Here is a 25,249-nt window from a genome sequence, read left to right as displayed (position 1 = left end):
AAAAAAAAAAAAAAAAAAAAAAGTCCAAGTGGGGCTTCCCTGGTGGCGCAGTGGTTAAGAATCCGCCTGCCAACTCAGGGGACATGGGTTCGAGCCCTGGTCCAGGAAGATCCCACATGCTGCAGAGCAACTAAGCCCATGCGCCACAACTACTGAGTCTGCGAGCCACGACTATGGAAGCCAGCGCGCCTACAGCCCGTGCTCCGCAACAAGAGAAGCCACTGCAGTGAGAAGCCCGCGCACCGCAACAAAGAGAAGCCCCCGCTTGCCGCAACTAGAGAAAGCCTGCACACGGCAACAAAGACCCAATGCGGCCAAAAATTAATTAATTTGAAAGTCCAAGTACCCGCCAGGATGTGGAGCAACAGGAACTCTCATACACTGTGTGCAGAAATGTAAAATGGCACAGATACCTCAGGAGTTTGGCAGCTGCTTGGGAGTTAAACATAGATCTCACAACCCAGTCATTCCACTCCTAGAGATTTAGGTGAAAGCCCTGAAAACATATGTCCACAAAAAGACTTGTACACAGGGCTTCCCTGGTGGCGCAGTAGTTGAGAGTCCGCCTGCCGATGCTGGGGACATGGGTTCGTGCCCCGGTCCGGGAAGATCCCACGTGCCGCGGAGCGCCTGGGCCCGTGAGCCATGGCCGCTGAGCCTGCGCGCCTGGAGCCTGTGCTCCACAACGGGAGAGGCCACAACAGTGAGAGGCCCGCGTACCGCAATAAAAAAAAAATATATATTCATAGATGCCTTAGTCACGATACCCCAAAACTGGAAACAACCCAAATATTCATCGACAAGTGAATGGTCACTAATTGTCAGGGAAAACCACGATAAAATATCACCTTACACTTGACAGGATGATTATCATCAAAAAGACAAGATATAGCAAGTACTGGGGGAGGATGTGGGAAAAAGGAAACCCTTGTGCATTGTTGGTAGGAATGTAAATTGGTGCAGTCACTATGGAAAACAGTATGGAGGTTCCTAAAATATTAAAAATAGAACTACCATATCATCCAGCAATTCCACTTCTGGGTATATACTCAAGAGAAATAAAATCACTCTCTCGAAAACATACCTGCACCCTCATGTTCATCACAGCATTATTCACAATAATCAAGACATGGAAACAATCTAAGTCCACCTAAGTGTCCGTCAAAAGACGAATGGATAAAGAAACTGTGATAAATATTATTTAGCCATAAAAAAGGAAATCCTCTCATCTGGTTTTCTGCAATAATCTTTTAATTGGTGTTCCTTGCCCCCTTCAATCTACTCTCAAAAGTAGGAAGGATCCTTTTTAAACTTGTCATGTTGCTCACCTGCAAATCCTCCAAGCTCCCCATTTCATTAAGAGTAAAAGACAAAAATCCCTACAATGTCCTACAGGGCCCTCGCCCTCTGCATTTGACATACATATAGATTAAATGTGCACTGTGGCTACACATCCTCCATGTGACCTTTACACAGTCAACCTGGATTTCATCTTTTCCTTCTCACCTCGTTTCCTCTGACCTTACTCCTCCCAGCAACCCTCTCTCACTCACTCTGCTCCAGCCCCACTCGCTTCCTGGCTACTCTTTGAACATGCCAGGCAGACTCCTCCCTCAAGGTCTCTGAACTCCAAGTCCGCCCCCAGATAACTGGACGGCTCCCTCCTCATCTCGTTTAAATCCATGCTCTAATGTCACCTTGTGGCAGCATCCATCCCCTAAACCAAAACACACATACACATACACACAGAGACACACTCTGACACAGCCAGCATTCCCCTGGAATTTTCCCCCATTTTATTACTCTCTATAGCACTCACCTCTTTTAACATTCTGTGTAATTGATTTGCTAGAATGTAAGCCCTAGGAGGGTGGTGATTTCTGTCTCTTTTCCCACATTTTTTCCTTGTATCCCCAAAGCCTAGAGTAAGTCCTGGTACAAAGTAGATCCTCAATATGTGGACTGCGGGGAAAAGACATTTTTTGGTAATTTCTACCTTTGGAAAAGAGAGATCATCTTATATGCAGGGTTGCTTCACATTCAGACATACAAGGTATTTCTTCAAATATTCTAGCACCAATTCGAAAACCAGAATTTCTTCTCTTTCACATAATTCTTTGGGATATACTGCCAGAACATTCACAGTTTAAAAATCACAAGACTTTCAGCTTGCTAGTAGAGTATTTCCTATGAAAGAATAAAGTCCAAATGCTATAGTTTCAATGACTCACCCCGAACATTTGACATATCTCCAGGGAAGTCAGATGCTTTGTACTAACACATGATCAACAACCTTAGACCTCTGTCATTTTATTTTTGCCTTAGTGTCTGACAAGGGCCAAAGCTATGGAGACTGACCTAGACATTCAACCCTGAAAAAAGTACAATGATTCTAGTGGGTTAGGCAAAACCCTAAAACAGATGGCTCCCTCCTTCCTCACTAACCATATTTCATTAAATACTCTTCATCTGATTTTACAACACTAGTGCACCTAAATTTCCAAAGTGTCTCTATGGAGTGCAGAATAAGAAATATTATCTGTAGGATTTTTTTTGAACCTGCAGAATTTTGATCTTGTCACAAATATTTTAATGAGTATTAGGGTTAATTCCATCAAGACTGAAAATAAAGTCAGTTGGACCTTAGTTGTATCAATTCCTCTATATTATAAGTTTGTACTTTTTCTCATTGAGAGCTGTCATGTGAAGAACTGATCAGTGGCTGAATTCCTATGGTCTCACAGGACATCTCCCTGTGACCACACGTAGAAGCTCAATAGCTAAATATAATTCAGTTAATGACCCAGTTCATAGAAGCAAAGCTTATCATCTTGACTAAACTGAGTAGGTAATTTAATCTTCCAATAATTTGAATTGTTAACTGCACCATAAAACATAGATTCTAGTTGCCTTTAATATCTTCTCTTAGGTCATGACTAAACGCAGCTTTCAATGACCTGCAAAGAGGCTGGCCTGTGAAACTGATCTAACAACATTCAGCTCTGTTTTTGCTTATAAGTGGAAGACACACATGTAATTAACATTATACAGCCCCTGCCTACACACTCAGAGCCCATACCAGAAGGGACACACTGATGAAGAAAGGACAGTAGAATATCCACAGTGGGAAAATGACTTATCAGAGAACCATGAAAACTTTCTGAGACATTTATTTGAGATCAGTCAGAAGCAACACAAGAGAAACACAAAATCTCTATCCAGAGGCTTCCCTGGTGGTGCAGTGGTTGAGAATCTGCCTGCCAATGCAGGGGACATGGGTTCGAGCCCTGGTCTGGGAGGATCCCACATGCCACGGAGCAACTGGGCCCGTGAGCCACAACTACTGAGCCTGTGCGTCTGGAGCCTGTGCTCCGCAACAAGAGAGGCCGTGATAGTGAGAGGCCCGCACACTGCAATGAAGAGTGGACCCCGCTTGCCGCAACTAGAGAAAGCCCTCGCACAGAAACGAAGACCCAACACAGCCAAAAATAAAATAAATAAATAAATAAAAAATTTTTTAAAAAAATGCTTCCCTGAAACCAATTCAGGAGTTTGGGTTTAAAAAAAAAAAAAAAATCTCTATCCAGTACTTGCACATACACAAGACATTTTGGGAAAACACTATTCTCCTATAGGACAGTGTTAACTGACATATATTTAGATTTTGATTTAGATGTGTTTTTGAATGAATTTGACTCCTTGCATGTATCACATCTTTCAACGTCTTCTTTTCTCTTTACCGTTAATGCTATAAGCTCCTAAGTGAAAGACTGAGTTGTGATTTTGTGTCTTACTAGAGTTCTTCCATATGACCACTGGGAGAGAATTCTGTGCTCAGAAAAAACTGAGTGACAGTTGTCAGCAAACAAAAATATACAAATAGTGAACAACCACCTAGAACCCTGATGAAAGCTCTCCAGGATTGAGATGGGGTTAGTAAATTCCTGTTGATAACACAAGAGAGATCTGGCACTCCTCAGAATAGAGAGCTGAGGCTTTCCACTCTGCTCAGTGCTCATCCCAACTAGGAAGTGAATGTGTGTTGCAAGAATGTCTTCAGATGCTAGGAGACACCTCAAGCTACACGCTCGGGGTTCGTCCTCTGGTTATTAGTACTCTGGCTACGAATAATGCCACTGCTTAGAATCTGCCTCCGTCTCACAGAGTCTGAGGAAAATTCAATGCCAATTCAGGGCAAAGTTTTTATTGTATGGCAGCATATAATTTTAACACAAAATAACAATAATGAAAAGGGAGTTAATAATCCCTCTACCCAGGAATTAAGAGATTTCTACTCTCTCCCCTGATCTGCCAGGAATTTGTGTCATTCTGCTTTCTAGAGTTTCCTTGCCAGTAAAGTAAGGGATGAGAAAGATGCTCAACAAGATCTCACCTAAATCCAAATTTCTATGGGTTTATTTTAGCATTGATGTCAATATAGGAACAAAATAATGTACATTAAAAGAAGATGGAAGGGGGCTTCCCTGGTGGTGCAGTGGTTGAGAGTCCGCCTGCCGATGCAGGGGACACGGTTTTGTGCCCCGGTCCAGGAGGATCCCACATGCCGCGGATCGGCTAGGCCCGTGAGCCACGGCCATTGAGCCTGCGCGTCCGGAGCCTGTGCTCTGCAATGGGAGAGGAGGCCACAAGAGTGAGAGGCCCGCATACCGCAGAAAAAAACAATAATAATAAAATAATAAATAAATAAATAAAAGAAGATGGAAAATCATCTCTATTATTAAGCCAGAAATATTGTAAGTCATCGACATTATTCACTTCCATTGACACACAATAACCAATTTCAACAAGCGATAAAATAAATGGGGCTTTTTTCAAATGCCTCATGATATTTAGAAAAAGCACAGGGCCACCTTTAGCTAGTATTCTGTCCTTACACCTTCAGTGATCTCACTAAAAGAATATAAGTTCAAGTATCAAAATTCAGACATTAAAGCAATTCCTCACTCTAGAGAAAAGAAAAATTGCCACTAGATTCCTGGATGTCAGGCTGTTGTTTCTCATTAATTAATTATCATAATTAGTTATCACATTCCAAGAAATCCAATGGTATTGTAAAAACTACACTTCACCTGACTTCACAAGGAAATAAATTCTACAAGTACCACACACTGATGTTTAAAGTCCTAAGCAAACCCAAGGGAAAGAAGTCTGGATACTGAAAAAGCACAAAGGAAAGATACCTTTGGTCAGGAAGCAAGCAGAAATTTGGAGTCGTCCTCCAAGAGCAGTGAATATGCCAAACTGAGGTAATCCTTAGTATTAGCTCTCTGTCGCACTTAAGAAGTTCTCTTTCATTCCAGATAAGCCAGCAGTAATTTTGCTGCATTTGTTCAAGTCGATGTTATCACTGTGCAGCCAATTATAAAACTTCCCGGGAATAACCGTTATTGCTTCAAAAGTAAAGTATTTCCTGACTCTGCAATCAGGAAACACACTGATTGTTCAGGGCTAAAGAACAGACTCTCTAGCTTTCTTTAAAAAGAAGCATTTTAAATTTGAGTACCCCTGTCTTTCTTATGCTGTTTAAATAATCACGTGTCCAAGGCTTATTAATTATGAAGGTAGGAGAAAATTAATCTATAATACAATGTCTTCTTTCTTCATAGAGTTCATTGATAAACAGATGAACTTCAGCAAACATTTAAAAATGTATACAAATATGAATATGAAAATAAGCCTCTTAAGACATATTTAAAACAAAAAATAATAACTGGGTAAATTCTTTCACAATGGACATGAGCTTGGCTGCTTGATTCATTATTAATCTTTTTATAATAATTATAGTAGGCACAGCAAGATTTTGATAAGCCCAAAAAAGAGGGAAAAGGTGTAAAAAAAAGTTGAGGAAAAAATACTAGGAAACATTTCAAGTAAATTGCAAAAACCCTGCCAAATGAGAAGAATTAATCATTTAAACTAGTCTCAATCAAAGAGAGACAGTAAGGAAAAGAAATGCCATTAGGGGACGGATAGATTTCCTTTCTAATTCTGTTTTACTTAAGAAACTATTAAGATCAGTTCAGCATTTTGAGAAAAGACTGATTTGATTTTGGAAGATATATACGTGCCATGAAATAGTTCATTTACATTAAGGAAAAAAATCACCATTATTTAAGAACCCATGAAGATGTTCCAGCCCCAGTTACTTTGGAAGAACACTCAGTCTCTGTTGTCATTTTTAAGGTGACGTTGTCTGACAATCTCAATAAGAAATAAAACTGATTTTTAAACCATTTTAACTTTTATCCAAAAGTACTTCAGTGATTCTTTAATATATAAACTATTATTTTAAAGTAAACCTTACACAGTAAAAAAGAGGTCTAATTATCACTAGGTCTAGAGTCAAAATCGACTGGAATAATGCAGTGGTCTTAAAATCACAGAATTTAAAAGTTAAAGGCACTCTTATGGAATCACCCGTCCCCACTATCTTGTTTTACAGATGGGGAAACAAACGGTTTACATTAAAAGTTCAACCATGGGGCTTCCCTGGTAGCACAGTGGTTAAGAATCCACCTGCCAATGCAGGGGACACGGGTTAGAGCTCTGGTCGGGGAAGATCCCACGTGCTGCGGAGCAACTAAGCCCGTATGCCACAGTTACTGAGCCTGCGCTCTAGAGCCCATGAGCCACAACTACTGAGCCCACGAGCCACAACTGCTGAAGCCCATGCACCTAGAGCACATGCTCTGCAACAAGAGAAGCCACCGCAAGGACAAGCCCGCACACCACAAGGAAGAGTAGCCCCCGCTCACTGCAACTAGAGAAAGCCCGCATGCAACAAGACCCAACGCAGCCAAAAATAAATAAATAAATTTATAAAAGAAAATAAAAAGTTAAACCATGAAAGAATAATGAGATTACAAGTAACGAGACTCTTTGGCGCCAAAGAAAGCAAGAATATCTCTACTACTTACACTGCAGTCATACAATTGCTTGGGTTTGAGTCTTGGGCTTCAGCCAAGACAGTTTCCTCTCAGATTAGGCTTTGGTTCTTAGATATTCTCAGCCCCTTTGCTCCAAACTCATTTTTGGCTCAGCGCTTCTCTGTTGTTTCCTGGTGGCCTCTGAGTTAGTTCAAGCATCAGAGAGAGAAATTCCCTGAACTTCCTACCAAGTTCTCCCGTCCTATTCTGTCTCACTGCTCATATCTTTGAATTCCTTCTCCAAAAGATATGACTTGTGCCTTTATGACCGTTCAAAATTTGAAGAAGTGATCAGATGTACAATAAACGAGGGTAACTCACAGGAAATCCGGGGCCTCATAATTTTGATTAAGAGAATGGAATGCCCTCAGTAGTGGCTGAGTTTAGTGCTACAGAGAAATAAGACAGAAGATGGGGTGGGTGAGAAGTTAGATGGCAAAGGACAGACAAGGACAGTCCTTTTCAATTCCCCTTTCAAAAGCAAACTCATTCTTTTAAAAGTGGATTACTCGGGACTTCCCTGGTGGTGCAGTGGTTAAGAATCCGCCTGCCAATGCAGGGGACACGGGTTCAAGCTCTGTTCTGGAAAGATCCCACATGCCACGGACCAACTAAGCCCGTGTGCCACAACTACTGAGCCTGCACTCTAGAGCCCACGAGCCACAACTATGGAGCCCATGAGCCACAACTACTGAAGCCCGCGCACCTAGAGTCCATGCTCTGCAACAAGGAGAAGCCCACGCATCACAACAAAGAGTAGCCCCCGCTCGCTGCAACTAGAGAAAGCCTGCACACAGCAACAAAGACCCAATGCAGCCAAAAATAATTAATTAATTAATTTTTTAAAAAGTGGATTAGTCCACAGCATGGCATATTAGAAAAGTACATAACATGCAATTAGGGGTCTAGAGTTTAAAGCCCCATTCCGTTATCTATGATTATCTGTAGAAAAGACACCATATCCTGGTTTTTCATCTGCAAAATGGGAATCACAATGTTTATGTCAAAGGTAACCTGGGAAAATTAAACTAAAAGTGCAAATGTGCCTGACGCAGTGCTAGGACAGTGAAAACATTCAACAATGTTTAATTAAATCTAAAATGTAAGTCTGACTTGTACTGTGTAAGGAGATGAAGGAAGTGAGAAGCTGTTGCTAAATAAAAAAACATTGCCTTTGTGAAAGTTAAATTGTAGTAGGGGGTATAGAATTAATAAGTAAAACATAAAGGATTTGAGATAGTAAAAACTGCCAATGAGAAAAATAATGCCCAGAAGGGGGGACAGAAAATTTGGAGGGGGTGGCAGAACAGTTGCAACTTTAGAGAAAGGTGTCTCTATAAAATATTTGAGTAAAAACCTGAAGTCAGCAAGAAGGTGAGCCATACAGATATCTGAGGGAGGAACATTCCAGGCAGATAGCACACCAAGTACGGAGGCCATGAAGCAGAAATTCGCCTGGCATGTTCAGGGAACAGTGAGGAGTCCATGTGGCTGGATGCAAGTGAGGCAGCAGATTACTGAAGAGGCCACTGTGGGGAACAGGGGCGTCTAAATCATCCAGGACCTTGAAAGGACTCTGGCTTTTACTCTTGGTGAGACAGATAGCCATTGCAGAGTGCTGAGTTACATGTTTAAAGAATCCCTTTGCCTGCTGTATGGAGAACAGATGGCAAGGATAAGGGGGCAGAAGCCTACTGCACCCAGGATGAGGCAACGGTGGTTCACAGGAGGACAGCAAGGGACGGGGTAAGAAGAAGCAGGCTCCTGAATATAATTTTAAAGGCACAGTCAACATGATTTGGGGATAGATCTAACGTGGATTGTAAAAGCAGGAGAGGAGGCATGGATGAACTTTGTGGGTTTTGGCCAGAGGAACTAGAGTGAGGGATGGAGATGGCTTAAGAGAGTAGGAGCTTAGCTTTGGATTGTTAGTTTTGAGAAGCTTACAGACATCCAACGGGTGATGTCAGTAGGCAGTTGAGTACATGGAGCTCAGGGGTGAGGACAGAGCTGAGAAAGAAAAATTGGAAGATATTAGCATATAAATAGTATGTAAAGCCATGCAGTTAGAGGAGTCCATCAAAAAAGTGAGCACAGATGACACAGAGAGACAGAGCAAGAGGGAGAGAGACATGGTGAGCTAGGCAGAGAGAGAAATATCTCCAGGAACCAAGCCCTGAGGCGCACAATGACTATAGTTTAGAAGATGGAAAGATATGAGCAAAGGAAAATACATCAAGAGACACAGGTAAAACCAGAAAAGAATGGTATCCAGAAGCCAAGAAAGAAAGGTTTCCAAGAAGGAGGGGGTAAGCACTATGAGCTCATAGGTGACTTTGACAAGAAAAGTTTTGGTGGCACTTAGGGCAAAAGCCTTACTGGAGTAGGTTTGAAATAAAATTTTAGGAACAAAATCCAAAACATTAGGTACAGACAAGCTTTTAGGGCTGTAGCTAGAGGTACAAGTGAGTCAAAAGAGGGTTCTCTTATAGATGGGAGAAATGACAGCTTCCAATAGAGAATTTCCAACAGTGAAGGGGAAATTGATGCTGTAGAGAAAGAGAGTAGCACTGCTAGCAAAATCTTTAAGTAGGCAAGAGGGGACAGTGGAAGACTTTGAACTGACCCAGGGCATGGAAAGTTCATCTCAAAAGGTGCAAGTGCAGGAAGACACAGTGGTGGGAGTTTGGAGAATTTGTCCTCTGACTGCTTTAATTTCTCAGTAAAACAGAAAGCATAATCATCAGCTGAGGTAAGGATGGGGAATAAGATCAAATGAGTATTGATCAGTAAACATTTAACTTAATTCAAGGCTGACTGTAGGCAAAATTGCGAGGTGATGGTATCTTGAGAGCCCTCCAGCTTCACTTTCTGTGTTCAGATGATGTGGAAATGTGACTTCTACAACTCCTTCATGGAGACATCGCATTTTAACCTAAGTTTTAACTTGAGAACTGAAGTATCTTAGATGAAACTCAGGAATCAACCAGAAATTAGAAGAGAGGTTTTTGTACCCTGAAATGAAACAATGCAGGTAAACGTTTTTTTCTGCCTAGGATGAGATTGGGAGCTAACCTTGTAAGTAACAGTTGTATAAGAAATGAATTGTGGAAAAAGTTCGCGTGTGGTAGGGAAAAAAAGTGTTCTGTACCTTACCAAAATAAGAATAACACAGTTTGATCATACAGTCAGTATTTGTGTCACTTGTGAAAAATAATTCTATATTTCTTTTTTTGGATATGGATATTTATACAGATATGACCAAAAAAGGTGAAGTAAGCAGAGTCACAAATGCAAGAAAATCAAACTTCTTATAAACATGTAATCAAGAAAGTTAATCTTTTACTTTCTAACTATAGAAACACGGAATAGGGGCATCTAAGAAAAAATCCTGAAAAGCTGTTATTTATTACCTTATGCTGGCACTATGAGACCCCCTTTCAAATGCAGCAATATCCCTCTACCCAACCACAAAGCACTTTCAATGTGAGATCAACCTACTACCTGTTTATTCAACAGAATGCTTTGTATTCATCAAATCAGTCCTATTATTTCCTTAATGCTCACATTTTTAAAAATATACAATTCAAAATCAGTAAGCCTCTAGCCAGGCTAACTAAGAAGAGAGGACACAAATTACTAATATTAGAAATGAAAGAGGGGACATCGCTACAGATCGCATGGAAATTAAAAGCATACTAAAAGAATACTATGAACTACTCCATGACCAGAAATTCGATATCCTAGATGAAATGGACCATTTCCTTGAATGCTACAATCTGCCAAAATGCATACAAGAATAAATAAATGATCTGAATAGGGCTAAATCGAATCAATAGTTAATAATCTTCTAAAACAGAAAGCACCAGGCTCAGATGGATACACTGGTGAATTCTGTCATTTAAGAACAAAATGATATCAATCCTCCATAATCTCTTTCAGAAGATAGAAGCAGAGAAAATACTTCCTAATTCATTCTATGAGGCCAGCATTACCTTAATATCAAAACAAGACAAAGACAGTATGAGAAAACTACAGACCAATATCTCTCATGAATATAGATGCAAAAATCCTTAACAAAATACTAGCATACCAAATCCAGAAAAGTATAAAATGAATTACATACCAGGACCAAGCAGGATCTATCCCAAGTATGTAAAGGTGGTTCAACATTCAAAAATCGATTAATGTAATCTATCACATCAACAGACTAAAAAAAAAAAAAAAAAAATCACATGATCATATCAATAGAAGCAGAAAAAGCATTTGACAAAATCCATCACCCATGGTAAAAACTCTCAATAAACCAGGAATACAGGAATAGAGGGGAATTTCTTCAACAGTCTAGAAAAAAATCTACAGCTAGCATCATACTTAATGGTGAGAAACTCAAAGCTTTCCCACTGAGATCCAGTACACAGCAAGGATATACTCTCTCAACATTCTTTTTCAACATCATACTAGAAGTCCTTGCTAATAGGCAAGAAAAGGAAACTAAAGGTATACAGATTGGAAAGGAAGAAATAAAACTGTCTGTTCTGAGATGACATGATTGTCTGTAGAAAATCTGAAATAAAAATAAAGGAAATAAAAATTTACCAAAAAAACAGCCTCTAGGTCCATCCACATCTCTACAAATGACCCAATTTCATTCCTTTTTATGGCTGAGTAATATTCCATTGTATATATGTACCACATCTTCTTTATCCATTTCTCTGTCAATGGGCATTTAGGTTGCTTCCATGACCTGGCTATTGTAAACAGTACTGCAGTGAACATTGGGGTGCATGTGTCTTTTTGACACATCATCACCTGGAACACCTCCTGGAACTAATAAGTGATTATAGTAAGGTTGCATGATACAGGGTTAATATACAAAAGTCAATTGCCTTCTTACATGCCAGCAATGAACAAGTGAATTTTGAAATTAAAAACACAATACCATTTACATTAGCACCCCAAACGTGAATATTTAGGTAAAAAAATCTAACAAAATATGTATAAGATCTATAAGAGACCTACAAGACTCTGATGAACATGATCAAAATAAAGCTAAATAAATGGAGAGATATTCCATGTTCATGAGTAGGAAGACTTGATATTGTCCAGATGTCAACTTGATCTATAAATTCAATGCAATCACAGTCAAATCCCAGCAAGTTGTTTTACAGACATTGACAAACTTATTCTACGGTGATATGGAGAGCCAAGCAACCCAGAATAGCCAACACAATATTAAAGGAGAAGAACAAAGTTGCAGGACTGATGCTATCTGATTTCAAGATTTACTATAAAGCTATGATAATCAAGACAGTGTGTTATTGGCAAAACAACAGACAAATAGATTCATGAAACCTAATGAAGAGCCCAGAAATAGTCTCACATAAATATAGTCAACTGATCTCTGACAGAGGAGTAAAGACAATATAATGGAGCAAAGACAGTCTCTTCAACAAACGGTTCTGGAACAACTGGACATCCACATGCCAAAAAAATTTACCTAGACACAGAAATTAAACCCTTTACAAAAATTAACTCAAAATCTAGAAAACCCAGATGACCTTGGGTATGGTGATGCCTTTTTAGATACAACACCAAAGACACAATCTATGAGTCAAAGCAATCTTGAGGGAAAAAAAAAGAGCTGGAGGAATCAGACTCCCTGACTTCAGACTATACTACAAAGTTACAGTAATCAAGACAATATGGTACTGCCACAAAAACAGAAATATAGATCAGTGGAACAGGATAGAAAGCCCAGAGATAAACCCAGGCACCCATGGTCAGCTAATCTATGACAAAGGAAGCAAGGATATACAATGGAGAAAAGATAGTCTCTTCTATAAGTGGTGCTGGGAGAACTGGATAGCTACATGTAAAAGAATGAAATTAGAGCACTCCCTAACACCATACACAAAAATAAACTCAAAATGGATTAGAGACCTAAATGTAATAAGACCGGACACATAAAACTCTTAAGACGAAAACATAGGAAGAACACTCTTTGACATAAATCACAGCATGATTTTTTTGACCCACCTCCTAGAGTAATGGAAATAAAAACAAAAATAAACAAATGGGACCTAATGAAACTTAAAAGCTTTTGCACATAAACAAGACGAAAAGACAACCCTCAGAATGGGAGAAAATATTTGCAAACAAATCAACGGACAAAGGATTAATCTCCAAAATATATAAACAGCTCATGAAGCTCAATATGAAAGAAAAAACAACCCAATAAAAAAATGGACAGGAAAAAAAAATGGACAGAAGACCTAAATAGACACTTCTCCAAAGAAGGCATACTGAAGGCCAAGAGGCATATGAAAAGCTGCTCAACATCACTAATCATTAGAGAAATGCAAATCAAAACTACAATGAGGTATCACCTCACACCAGTCAGAATGGGCATCATCAGAAAATCTACAAACAACAAATGTTGGAGAGGGTGTGGAGCAACAGGAACTTTCATACATTGCTGGTGGGAATGAAAAATGGTTCAGTCATTTTGGAAGACAGTTTGGTGATTCCTTACAAAACTAAACATACTGGTTTTTTTTACAAAACTAAACATACTCACGATACGATCCAGCAATCTCATTCCTTGGTATTTACCCAAAGAAGTTGAAAACTTATACCCACAAAAAATACTGGCACACAGAGGTTTTAAGCAGGTTTATTCATAATTACCAAAACTTGGCAGTGACCAAGATGTCCTTCAGGAAGTGAATGAATAAATAAACTGTCATACATCCAGACACTGGAACATTATCCAGGGCTAAAAAGAAATGATCTATCAAGCTATGAAAAGACATGGAAGAAACCTAAATGCATATTACTAAGTGAAAGAAGCCAATCTGAAAAGGCTACATATTGTATGACTCCAATTATATGACATTCTGGAAAAGGCAAAACTATAGGGACAATAAAAAAGTTCAGTGGTTGCAGGGATGGGGATGGCAGAGGAAAAGCACAGAGAATTTTATGACAGTGAAAATACTCACTGTGATACTGTAATGATGGATCTATATAATTATAAATGTGTCAATACCCAAAATGTTCAAAACCAAGAGTGAACCCTAAGGTAAACTAGGGACTTTGGGTGATTATAATGTGTCAGTGTAGGCTTACGTTTGGTAACAAATGGACAATTCTGGAGAGTGATGCTGATAATGGAGGAGGCTATGCATGTGGCAAGGCAGGGGGTATACAGGAAATCTCTGTACCTTCCTCTCTATTTTGTTGTGGATGGACCTTAAATTGCTCTAAAGAAATAAACTCTTATTTTTAAAAGTATACAGTTCAAGGACTTCTCTGGTGGTGCAGTGGTTAAGAATCTGCCTGCCAATGCAGAGGACACGGGTTCAAGCCCTGGTCTGGGAAGATCCCACATGCCGTGGAGCAACTAAGCCCGTGTGCCACAACTACTGAAGCCCACACACCCAGAGCCCATGCTCCACAACAAGAGAAGCCATCGCAGTGAGAAGCCCACGCACTGCAACGAAAAGTAGCCCCTGCTCACCACAACCAGAGAAAAGCCACTAAGCCCGTGTGCCACAACTACTGAACCCGTGTGCCACAACTACTGAAGGCTGCGCACCTAGAGCCTGTGCTCCGCAACAAGAGAAGCCACCACAATGAGAATTCCACGCACTGCAACAAAGAGTAGCCCCTGCTCACCACAACCAGAGAAGAGCCCGCGCGCAGCAACGAAGACCCAACACAGCCAAAATAAATACATAAATAAATAAAAACTTACTTTTAAAAAAAAGAAAGTATTCAGTTCAATACCATTTGTATTTACTCCAACAAACACTAGAGGGAGCTTTCCCACATGAACTAGTTTACCTAAGCAAAAAATTAAAAAAAAAAAATCAAAAGGTTTTTTTATAAAACTGAAACAATGCCACTGTTCATAAAATATCATTACCACTGCTCCCATATTAGTCTTAGAACATTAACCACTGCTAAGTAAATTAACTGGAATTTTAACTGATTAGACAAGTTTGGCAATAAAATTAATAAGTTAATAAAATTAAACTGAAAAAATTAGAGTATATCAATATCAGCCCTTGATAACATTTAATCTGTTAGACATTTTCAAACAGGACATAATAAACATAATAAGAAAGATACATCTTGATTCTTCATCACGATATGTGAAAGTATGGTCATCGAAACAAAATGCTAAAACGGGACACTGGATAAGTAGTTTTAACTTATGAAATGTCTGAACTCTTGAGAAGAGAGCTTTTTGAGCAATGGTTGGTTGTGAAATGTAATGGGTCTCTGGGAAAGAGGCAAGAGACAGGAGGTTAAACCCAGAGGGACCTGGACGTGACAAGCTCAAGCTGAGATCAGGCGATAAAGCTGTAATGTTATCAAAAAGCAAAAACTGCCATGAGTTTCTCAGAAACCTATTTTTGTCCTGGCCTTCCGTATTATTTCAGATATTTATACCCCTACAGGAGTGGTGAATGAGCATCTTGCGAATGAGAATAATCCGACATTCTTGAACTTTTATTCAGCGGCATCAGTGACTTGTAGACATTATTAACCCCTAAATGTGTGAATGTCTCCCTTTTTCAAAGAAGAAAAGTCCTAACCGACCACTACCCAAGGATAAAAAGGAAAACATACATTTGCCGCTCTCCAAAACTAGGCTGGAAGGAAGGGCAATCACAAGGAAACAGATGCCAGATCTCTAATCTGACTTGCCCTTCCCGTGGGTGAAAGGAAAAGCTCGTCTCCACATAATGACTGCTCACCTTGGAGCGCCCTTCTGTGCCACCTCCAACCCTCACAGTGGAGGTAAAACTCCTGAAAACAACATGAGTCACAACGGACTGATGCTCCTGGTGAAATGAAAAATTAACACAATGAAATCTTTTATTTTTAAATACATTTACTTATTTATTTATTTTTGGCTGAATTGGGTCTTCGTTGCTGCGCGCGGGCTTTTCTCTAGTTGTGGCGAGCAGAGGCTACTCTTCGTTGTGGCGCAGGGGCTTCTCGTTGCAGTGGCTTCTCTTGTTGTGGAGCATGGGCTCTACAGTGCAGGCTCAGTGGTTGTGGCTTGTGGGCTCAGTAGTTGTGGCACGCGGGCTTAGTTGCTCTGCCGCATGTGGGATCTTCCCGGACTGGGGCTCGAACCCGTGCCCCCTCCGTTGGCAGGTGGATTCTTAACCACTGTGCCACCAGGGAAGTCCTACAGTGAAATCTTGCATCAAGACTTGCCTTTTGGGCCTGCATTCCTTCTTTCTGCTTGGGACATGGTGAATTTACCGAGAACAGTTTCCGATCAGAGAAAACTTTTTTTTCAGAGCTGATACAGGCTGTTTAAAGATATTCTTCTTTGTTCATTAAATATCAAATATATCCCCCCTCCCCTTCTTTGTGTGATCCGGCTAAATGATACCCAAGGAAAGCATATAATGATTTAGGTGATACAAACCACCCCAGTTTCCTGTTACCTTTGATTGAAGAAATCAATGAAATGCTTGAGCTTTTCAGACCTGGAGAAAGAACACATTCTGACTATGCACCTCACAGGCATCTGACTTAAAACCAGACTAATAAATATAGTACTCCCAAAGCAATAAACCTTTACCTTTGAGTTCTCTGAAATGTCACCAGATTGCTTGAAAGCCACCTGGATGAGTGCACTGTGTCATGACTAACCTTTGCCCAGCAGAAACACAGACTTATCCACCCTTGGACATGACCTGTGGACAGAGATCTTCTCTCCCCTTCAACAGAACTCAATCACATGACGCCATTACCTTTCAATTAATTGATCTTTCATAAATTTGTTAAGATTTCAAGTAAACAGTGGTAACTCAAAGCATCTCACCACAAAAGTATTTTTACTTATCAAATTTCATGGATGTCAAACATTTAACTGCCAAATTTTAATTCCTTGAAGGAAACTCTCACTTTAGAATTTTAAGTATTGTTAAGTGTCACAACAGAATGTGTGGCACTGAAATATTTATCATGATGTAACAGCCTTAATTTTCTAATACCCCAAATGCTTCCTCATATCTATTTCCAAAGGATTAATAATTACAGCAATGCTTCAAGGCTGACATTATAATCAACTTGACTGGAGATAAAAGAAATTAAGGAAATCTGTTCAGTGGCAACTAATAATTGGCCTATATAGTGTGATAATGCGGCAAGGGTTAATTTTCATTAAAATTTTCCACAGGATCTATCTGAGCTGCGTCTTGCAAAAATGTATAACTTCGAAGTCAGAAAGCAAATTCAAAGCAAACCAGCAGTCCTCATATTTTTCATACATGGATGGCTTTCAAGAAAGAATAAGATGATTCTTATCATAAATCATTTATGAAGGACTTATCAGGTGAAACAGGCACTGTTTTATCTAAATAGCACCCACGTTAATTTAGAAGAAATGGCTCTAGTGGACGCTGCCAATCCTTGCACCCTCCCCCAGCCCAATCTCCCCACCCCCACAAAGTAGGCCACAATGGAGGGCATGTAATCTCGATGGGACCAGTGACAGATATAGGGGTTGGCATGTGACCCAAGCCAAGTCAATCTGAGCAGCTCCCTAGTATTTTCCAAACAGAAGGAGAGACACAACTGCTTTCCATCTGAGGTCTCATGCTGTTGAGGAAGTTAGTCTGGTCCACAACAGGTGGACACATCCCTTCACTGGAGAAAGTCAGTCTAGAGTAACACAAAATGAAACCTAGAGGAAAACAATTAAAACCAAGATTTAGCGAAAGAGATTCCTGGGGTCTCTGGCTATAGACATCCTTGGAGATGTGACTAATGATCTCTTGGTGTCCTCCAATTCTGGGGTCACTCAGGATCCTTTCATATGGGTGAGGGGTTTTCACCCTTGCCTCTAAGAGTCCTGACTAGTATACAAGTCTATGAGAATATACATTAATACAGATGTTAAAAATCTGTTAAATATTATATATACCCTGTTGAACCCAATCATTGGGACTGAGTTCATCTGCTATGACTGAAACCCAAAACAGCAGTTGGTTACATAAAACAGAGGTTTATTTCCCTCTCATATAAAAGTCCAGTTGGCAGTGCAGGGCTGTTTTGTTTTGACATTGTGTCACTAAATATCAAAGACTCGGGTCCTTCTATTTTCTTGTTATGCCTTGGGGGTCTCAACCCCATTGTCCAAAATAGTGGCAACTGTATTCCAGTTAGTAGGACTAAATAAGAGAAAAAAAAGAGCAAGAGGTACACACGTACACACGTACATACACACAAACACACACAAATAATGGACACTCCCTTTCTTATGGAAGTTTTCCTAAGGAAGTTGCCCCCTCAAAAAAATCTACTTATACCCCACTGACCAGAACTAGAGGAATTTCTAGCAGCAAGAGAAGCTAAGAAATGTAATCCTGACTCTGGATGACCACATACCTAGGTTAAAATTCTATTACTAAAGAAGAAGGGAGAACAGAAATCAGGAATAATCTTCATTCTTGTCATAATTGTCAATGATTTATCAGAAAAAGGGCATCATTCAGAGCTCATCAAAAAAAAAAAATGAAGGTTAGCTATGTCAGAGTATTTAAATCACGTAACGGTTCTAAATAGAAGGAACTTATGTCAAAGTTGCAGAAATATGTACTTAATAAAGAAAAGAGTAGACCAGGTGTTTCAAAAACTTCCCAAATTGAAGAAGCAGATAACCTTCTGATCAACCCCCAAAGACAGTCATGGGACTACAGCTTCTCACTCAAAGAAAACAAAGCACTGATGGCAATGCCAGTAAACTACATGGGCAGTCAACACTGAAATGTATACATATTTTTTCCTAATAAACCATGTTAGCTGATGGTCTTTAAGTAAACTTTTATAGTTCTTTAGAGATAGCAATGGGGCAGCAACCCACAAATAACCACCTAAAACTTATTTCAACCTGTAATATACATCTGCTTATATTATTCTGGTGCAGTTAAATAGCAGATTTCAAGGACTTAGCACAAAAAATGTAATATAACTCATTAATAATTTTTTACTGATCACATGTTGAAATTGTGTTTTGGATATACTAGGCTAAAGTATACTATTAAAATTAATTTCACCTGTTTCTTTTTACTCCTTTTTTAAAAAAATCCCTGACTCAGCAAATTTTTATTGAACAAATGTTATGAGCAAGGAAGTGAAAACGTCCACCTCAGAATGGGACTTGAACCCACATGCCGGGACTTGAACCCGGCCAAAACCCAGTCTTCCAGCTGAGATCACACACCTGGTTTCAGGACTTAATGAAGCTCAGGTTCTTGATGTCTCATCACAGAAAGAACTCAGTGAGAGACAAAGTGATGGGTAAGAAGTGGATTTATTTAGAGAGAATCACACTCCACAGACAGAGTGTGGGCCATCGCAGAAGGTGAGAAAGGCACCAGGGTATGGGGGTTGTCAGTTTTTATAGGAGAGGGTAATTTCATAGGCTAATGAGTGGGAGGAGTTTCTCAGCTATTTTGGGAAGGGGCAGGGATTTCCAGGAATTGGGACACCACCTACTTTTTGACCCTTATGGATCCTTGGAACGTCATGGCGCCTGTGGGTGTGTCATTTAGCTTGCTGATGTGTTACAGTGAGTGTATACTGAGGCTCAAGGTCTAGCGGAAGTCGACTTGTCCATCATCTTGGACCCATTTGGTTTTAATCAGTTTATGTCATGTCCTTGGGCTACTATTCTTACAAAGATTGTGCCCTGCCCCCTTCCCTCCTGTTTCATTCCCCCCTCAGAGATTTTACTCCCATATTCTTATGGGAAGCAGAAGGGCTATGGTCCCTCTTCTGTAACTGCTTCAAGGCTGAGCAGGGGCGACGACCCTGCCTGTCAGGGAGTAAAAGTCTCTGGATGCCTGATCTAGGGGCCCCAGGGTCAGGACAGCTCCTTGTTTTAAGTCAGTATAGGCTGGAATCCTCGCACAGTCATCATCTTGGTGTAGAACTGTTGTAACTGCTTCCATAGACTTTCTCTGAATCTCCTTGATGATGAAGCACTTTTTGTAACAGCATCAGAGTACAAAAATATCTATAAATGCCAAAAGACTTAAAAGGCATGGTTAAACATCTCATTACAGTGTAATCGATAAAGAAACTTGGTTACAATAACCAGGATTACGAATGATTACATTTAACTTAACATGCCAAATAATCCTCGTTAAATATTTCTCTCTAAGATCTCTCAGGGGCCCTCGAAAGTACCCCAAAGTTAGCTAGAACAAAAGAAACTTAATTAAAATTTGATATTTGGGAAGTTTGTCAAAAAGTTTTAAAACACTTGGTCAAATAAGATCATAGGTCACTGTGAGACAATACTTATTTCTTAACCAAAGTTACAAAAGATCTCAAAAGCAAATACAGAACATTTAAAGGTAAAGAAACTCATCCTATCCATTATTAAAGGCAGCATTTCAAGAAAACTTTGGAGGGATAAACTAAATCCAGTCTTGTCCCAGCCCACTCCCAACAAAATTCATTTACCCAACTAAATTTAATCCAATCTTAGAAAATCTTGATCACGCACAACTTTTTTCAGTTTTTTTCTCATACCTCCCACCTTCTTTTACTAAAAACATACATCTTACTTTCCTTAAAAGTTTTTTTTCCACATTCAGTTACTTTTCTTGTTGACAAATTTATAACAGATAGAATAAGGTTTTATTTGACCTCTAGTAAACCTAGGTACAACAAAAGTATTACACTCAACATTGATGATTTTAAAGACATGTCTATATTAATCTAACCAACAAGTTTAAGCCACCTTCAATACCAGATATCTGTTTAGTATTGAATATTTCCCAGATGAGACGAAACTGAAATGTATTCTGGCCATATTATTTTCTACTTCTGAGTATTTACATAAGCGCTTAATTTTTTTTTCTTTTTAATTCATCAGTATTTGTTACAACTTTTAAAGCAGAATGTGACTTGAGCACTACGTCTCCCTTCACAAAACTTGCTCCAAGTCACTTTTCAAAGAGCTTTACAACATGCCTAGATAGGCTTATAATTTTGCTACTCTCAACAACACTTTTCTGTGGAAAACAAGCCCTATGTATGGAGAGTGACTCCCATCAAGTTGGTTCAGTTGAACATACTAATTTCTAGAGCCCTAGCACATGCAGTCCATAATGACAGGTGAGGGAAGATTTAAAAAGTAAATCCCGGAAGATGAAAGTTGCTTCAAGAAGTATTTTCTTTTAAACATCAAGGTATATACTTCACAACACTTCAGTGACAGAAGATTTGATCTACAAAAGAATCTGCTTGATAGCTAAACACTTCAGACCACGAAGTTAACATAGGTTACATACACCTTACAACTACTTCAGCGCTTCATTTTTTAAAAGCCACTTAAGTAGAGCTCTTCTATGAATTAATTTTTGGCAATACTGTACACCTACAACACACATATAGATCCATATGAACACACAAACACAGAGGCCTCATAGTTCCCATGCCAAACTTTCAGTCCTGAGTCAGGTACAACATAAAACCCATCAGTTACAAGGGGTTAGATTCAAATTTGGCTACTGACAGATGGAACAAATCAAGGTCACCTATCTAGATGGCTAAACCCTTTTTACTAGTGTTTATAGACAAGACACTTCTTAGGATTTCTATTTATCCTTGACAAGTCAAGCTCTAAATTTTTTTAAAGCTTATTTTAACTTTATTTTTTTAAACATCTTTATTGGAGCATAATTGCTTTACAATGGCATGTTAGTTTCTGCTTTATAACAAAGTGAATCAGCTATACATATATATATATCCCCATATCTCCTCCCTCTTGCCTCTCCCTGACACCCTCCCTAGCCCACCCCTCTAGGTGGTGAGCTGATCTCCCTGTGCTAGGCGGCTGCTTCCCACTAGCTATCTATTTTACATTTGGTAGTATATGTAAATCCATGCCACTCTCTCACTTAAGTTCTAAATTACTTTACCCTCTTTTTAAAACATTTGCATTTAAAAAGATGGCAGAGATAAGCATTCCTGAGAAGATGAGATAGGACACTTGCATCTCAAAGATACAGGCAAGTTCCTCCTAGGATGACTTTGTTTCTCCTTTAATACTTAAAAGCCTCTTAGGATAAATAGGGAAGGCTTTGGGAGTGGTAAAAGGATTAGTGGGCTTTGCATTATTTTTAGAGCCACACCTCTGGTCCTGTAGAGACTACATTTGTAGGACTTCCCTGGCGGTGCAGTGGTTAAGAATCTGCCTGCCAATGCAGGGGACACGGGTTCGAGCCCTGGTCCAGGAAGATCCCATATGCCGTGGAGCAACTAAGTCCGTGCACCACAAGTACTGAGCCCACTTGCCACAACTACTGAAGCCTGTGCGCCTAGAGCCCATGCTCTGCAACGAGAAGCCACTGCAGTGAGAAGCCCACGCACCACAACGAACTGTAGCCCCCCGCTCGCCGCAACTAGAGAAAGCCCGCGGGCAGCAATGAGGACCCAAAGCAGCCAAAACTAACTAAATAAATAAATTTAAAAATAAAAATTAAAAAAAAGACTACATTTGTAAAACAAGAACAGTTTTGCTTTCTTTTTCAAAGAATTGGGTGGTTACCTCAATGATATTGAAGGACTGACATACCCATTCACCTACGTTGGAAAGTTTTACTTTTCCTCATTTAGCTTAAGGGAGAAGACCTCTTCCAAAATTCCTATCAGGCTCTGAATGTCAACTATGGTCAGTTTAGTCAGACCAGTGGCCTCCTATTTTGGTATTCTACTTACAAACATTTTTGAGGATCTTCCTCAGGTTTAAGAAATTTGTACCTTATATCGAGACATTATATAACACTTTTTACTTAATAATCACCGACTGGATATACTGGCCAAGCCTAGAACCTCAATATTCCACATTCCAGGGTCTACTAAGGTTTCTATTTTAGCTTCAGATTTTATCTGTTCCTTTTCGCTTTTTTTTAGAACCATTTGGTGATGAGGGTGGTTCCCTTGCCCCTCAAGAAACAGAGTGGCCCCTAACTTAGTTAATAAATCTCTTCCCATTAAAGGGATGGGAGAGTCAGTCACAAACAGAAGGGAATGTAAAAACAGCTGGCCATTGACCTTGCATAAAAAGGGTTCCAGGAAAGTGTGCCCATGTCTCTTCCCTGACAACTCCATTACGTATTCCTTATGACTGCTAAGGTTTCCAGTCCTTTGGGTTAGGACCGAGAAGGTTGCACCATTGTCCATAAGAAATTCTATCACATTGATTGGCCACATCAGTGACCACCTGAGGCTCAACATTAGTTATGTAGATGGTATCTCTCGCCTTCGGCCCCTTTAGTCTTCTGATTGCAAAACCATCAATGGCTGAGGGGCCCGGTCGCTCTCTGGAATCTGAGGCATTCCCTCTTCCAATGCCCTGGCTGTTTGGGAAGGGCACATCATTCATAATCTTCCCTCCAGTGCCCCTTTTGTCCACACTCAGTACACTGGACTTTTATGGGTACCCGTGGGCCTTGTGGTCTGCCAGAGCCAGATTGGCCCAGAAAAGCCGGCTTCCCCTTTGGTGGTCTCTGAGCACACAAAGCAATCATTTGGGCCTTCTGCATACTTCCCTGGGTGCGATCAGCCTTTTTCGACCATATCCCTATTCCTGAAAACCAAATAAGCCAATTGGAACAAATTATTCACTGGAGTCTGAGGACCAGCAGTTACTTTCTGAATTTTGTGCCTGATGTCTGGGGCAGACTAGGCTATGAAATGCATAGGTAAAACGGCCTGTACCTCAGGGGAGGAGGGTTCCACGTTCCTTTGGGATCCATGGCCCTGTAGGGTGGGTCAGTTAAAATGTCCTCTGTGTCCTTCCTAGAGTTATCCCTCCTGAGCTACACACACCTTAAATTCCTTTTTGGTTTCCACTGCCTAGATACAAAGCCATGAAAATTTGAGCATAGGGTACTTCACTCCATTTTAAATTTCCTAACTCATATGGTGGCCAAACTTGATTACATAATATAGTAAGCTTTTTCCTTTTAATTCCTGTTGTCCAAATCTTTCCCAGGCCCGAAGTATATGGCCCAGAGGGGTATTGTTTGGCATTGATGCAGCCTGACCCATTTCAGACAAGCCTGAGGTGACGTCTCTAACTCCCGAGCTATCCAAAATTCCACTCTTAAGTCAAAATCCACTGCGCAATTTAGTCAAGATTTGCACTTACAATTTTAGATGCTATCCCTTCCAAGGTAATCTCCCAACCAGGTGTTAGTGCCCTAAAAGTCACAAAGAAATGGCACAGAAGAGATCCCCAACAATGTTGACGATGAGCAAGAGTTGGTCTAGCTATAAGTTGGGAATTAAGGGGCAGCATTTGTAAGGGTCAGAGGGAAGGGAGTAAAAGCAATAAAAAGTACACCTTGGTGGTCACACAGGTCTTCTGGGGTTCACAGAAGGAAGAAAGAAATAGAACAGGAATGAATAAGAATGCAAGAATGTAGGAGAAAAACCTCAGAGTCAAGGAGAAGATTACAGAGATTAACAATTCTATCCTGGACCTGCTGTTGAATGTGCATAAGTATACGGGGTTGACCCGGTCAAAAATGAGCAGACATCGGCAGAGCATCCTCCCCAGTATGCCTGGTTCGTGGCATCCCATGGGCCTCTTTAGGACCAAGACCTAACTTACGGATCCTTGGAACTGTCATGGCGCCTGTGGGTGTGTCATTTAGCTTGCTGATGTGTTACAGTGAGTGTATACTGAGGCTCAAGGTCTAGTGGAAGTCGACTTGTCCGCCATCTTGGACCCATTTGGTTTTAATCAGTTTATGTCATGTCCTTGGGCTATGTTATTCTTTCAAAGGTTGTGCCCTGCCCCCCACCTCCTGTTTCAGAAGTATCTTTTTTTTTTAGATATATTAACATACAACATTATATTAGTTTCAGGTATACATCATAATGATTCGATATTTGCATATATTGTGAAATGATCCGGATATAAGTCTAGTTAACATCCATCACCATATATAACTTACAAAATGTTTTTCTCTTGTGATGAAAACTTTTAAGATCTACTCTTTTAACAACTTTCAATAATATAATACAGTGTTATTAACTACAATGTCCATGCTATACATTACATCAACATGACATTTATCTTATAGCTGGAAGTTTGTACTTTTTAACCACCTTTTTGCTTCTGTTAAAGTGGTTTCTAGAACTTTTTAAATGACATATGTGACTCACATTATATTTCAATTAGACAGCACTGCTTTAGAATTCTATTCCCTATATACCCTTCAAGGGAAAGTTAAATGTTAGGAACT

The 25,249-nt window shown here is 39.9% G+C and overlaps 1 protein-coding gene across 9 annotated transcripts in view; it reads right to left on the bottom strand.

Annotated features, from left to right (window-relative positions):
• The window catches only part of TBC1D4 (TBC1 domain family member 4), a 244,517-nt gene that overhangs the window by 80,828 nt on the left and 138,440 nt on the right, over positions 1–25,249 (bottom strand). The window contains exon 1 of one of the 9 annotated variants that reach the window (XM_029210508.1): positions 11,074–11,092. The exons of the other annotated variants lie outside the window; for them this stretch is intronic. The gene's annotated coding sequence lies outside the window, so the exon portion shown is untranslated. Of the gene's footprint in view, positions 1–11,073; positions 11,093–25,249 lie in introns of those variants that run through there. 9 annotated transcript variants of the gene reach the window in all.

Source organism: Monodon monoceros, unplaced genomic scaffold (assembly GCF_005190385.1).
Source record: "Monodon monoceros isolate NGI ecotype Baffin Bay Population unplaced genomic scaffold, NGI_Narwhal_1 Super_Scaffold_8, whole genome shotgun sequence".
NCBI lineage: Eukaryota > Metazoa > Chordata > Mammalia > Artiodactyla > Monodontidae > Monodon > Monodon monoceros.
This window is presented reverse-complemented; position numbering and strand designations above follow the sequence as displayed.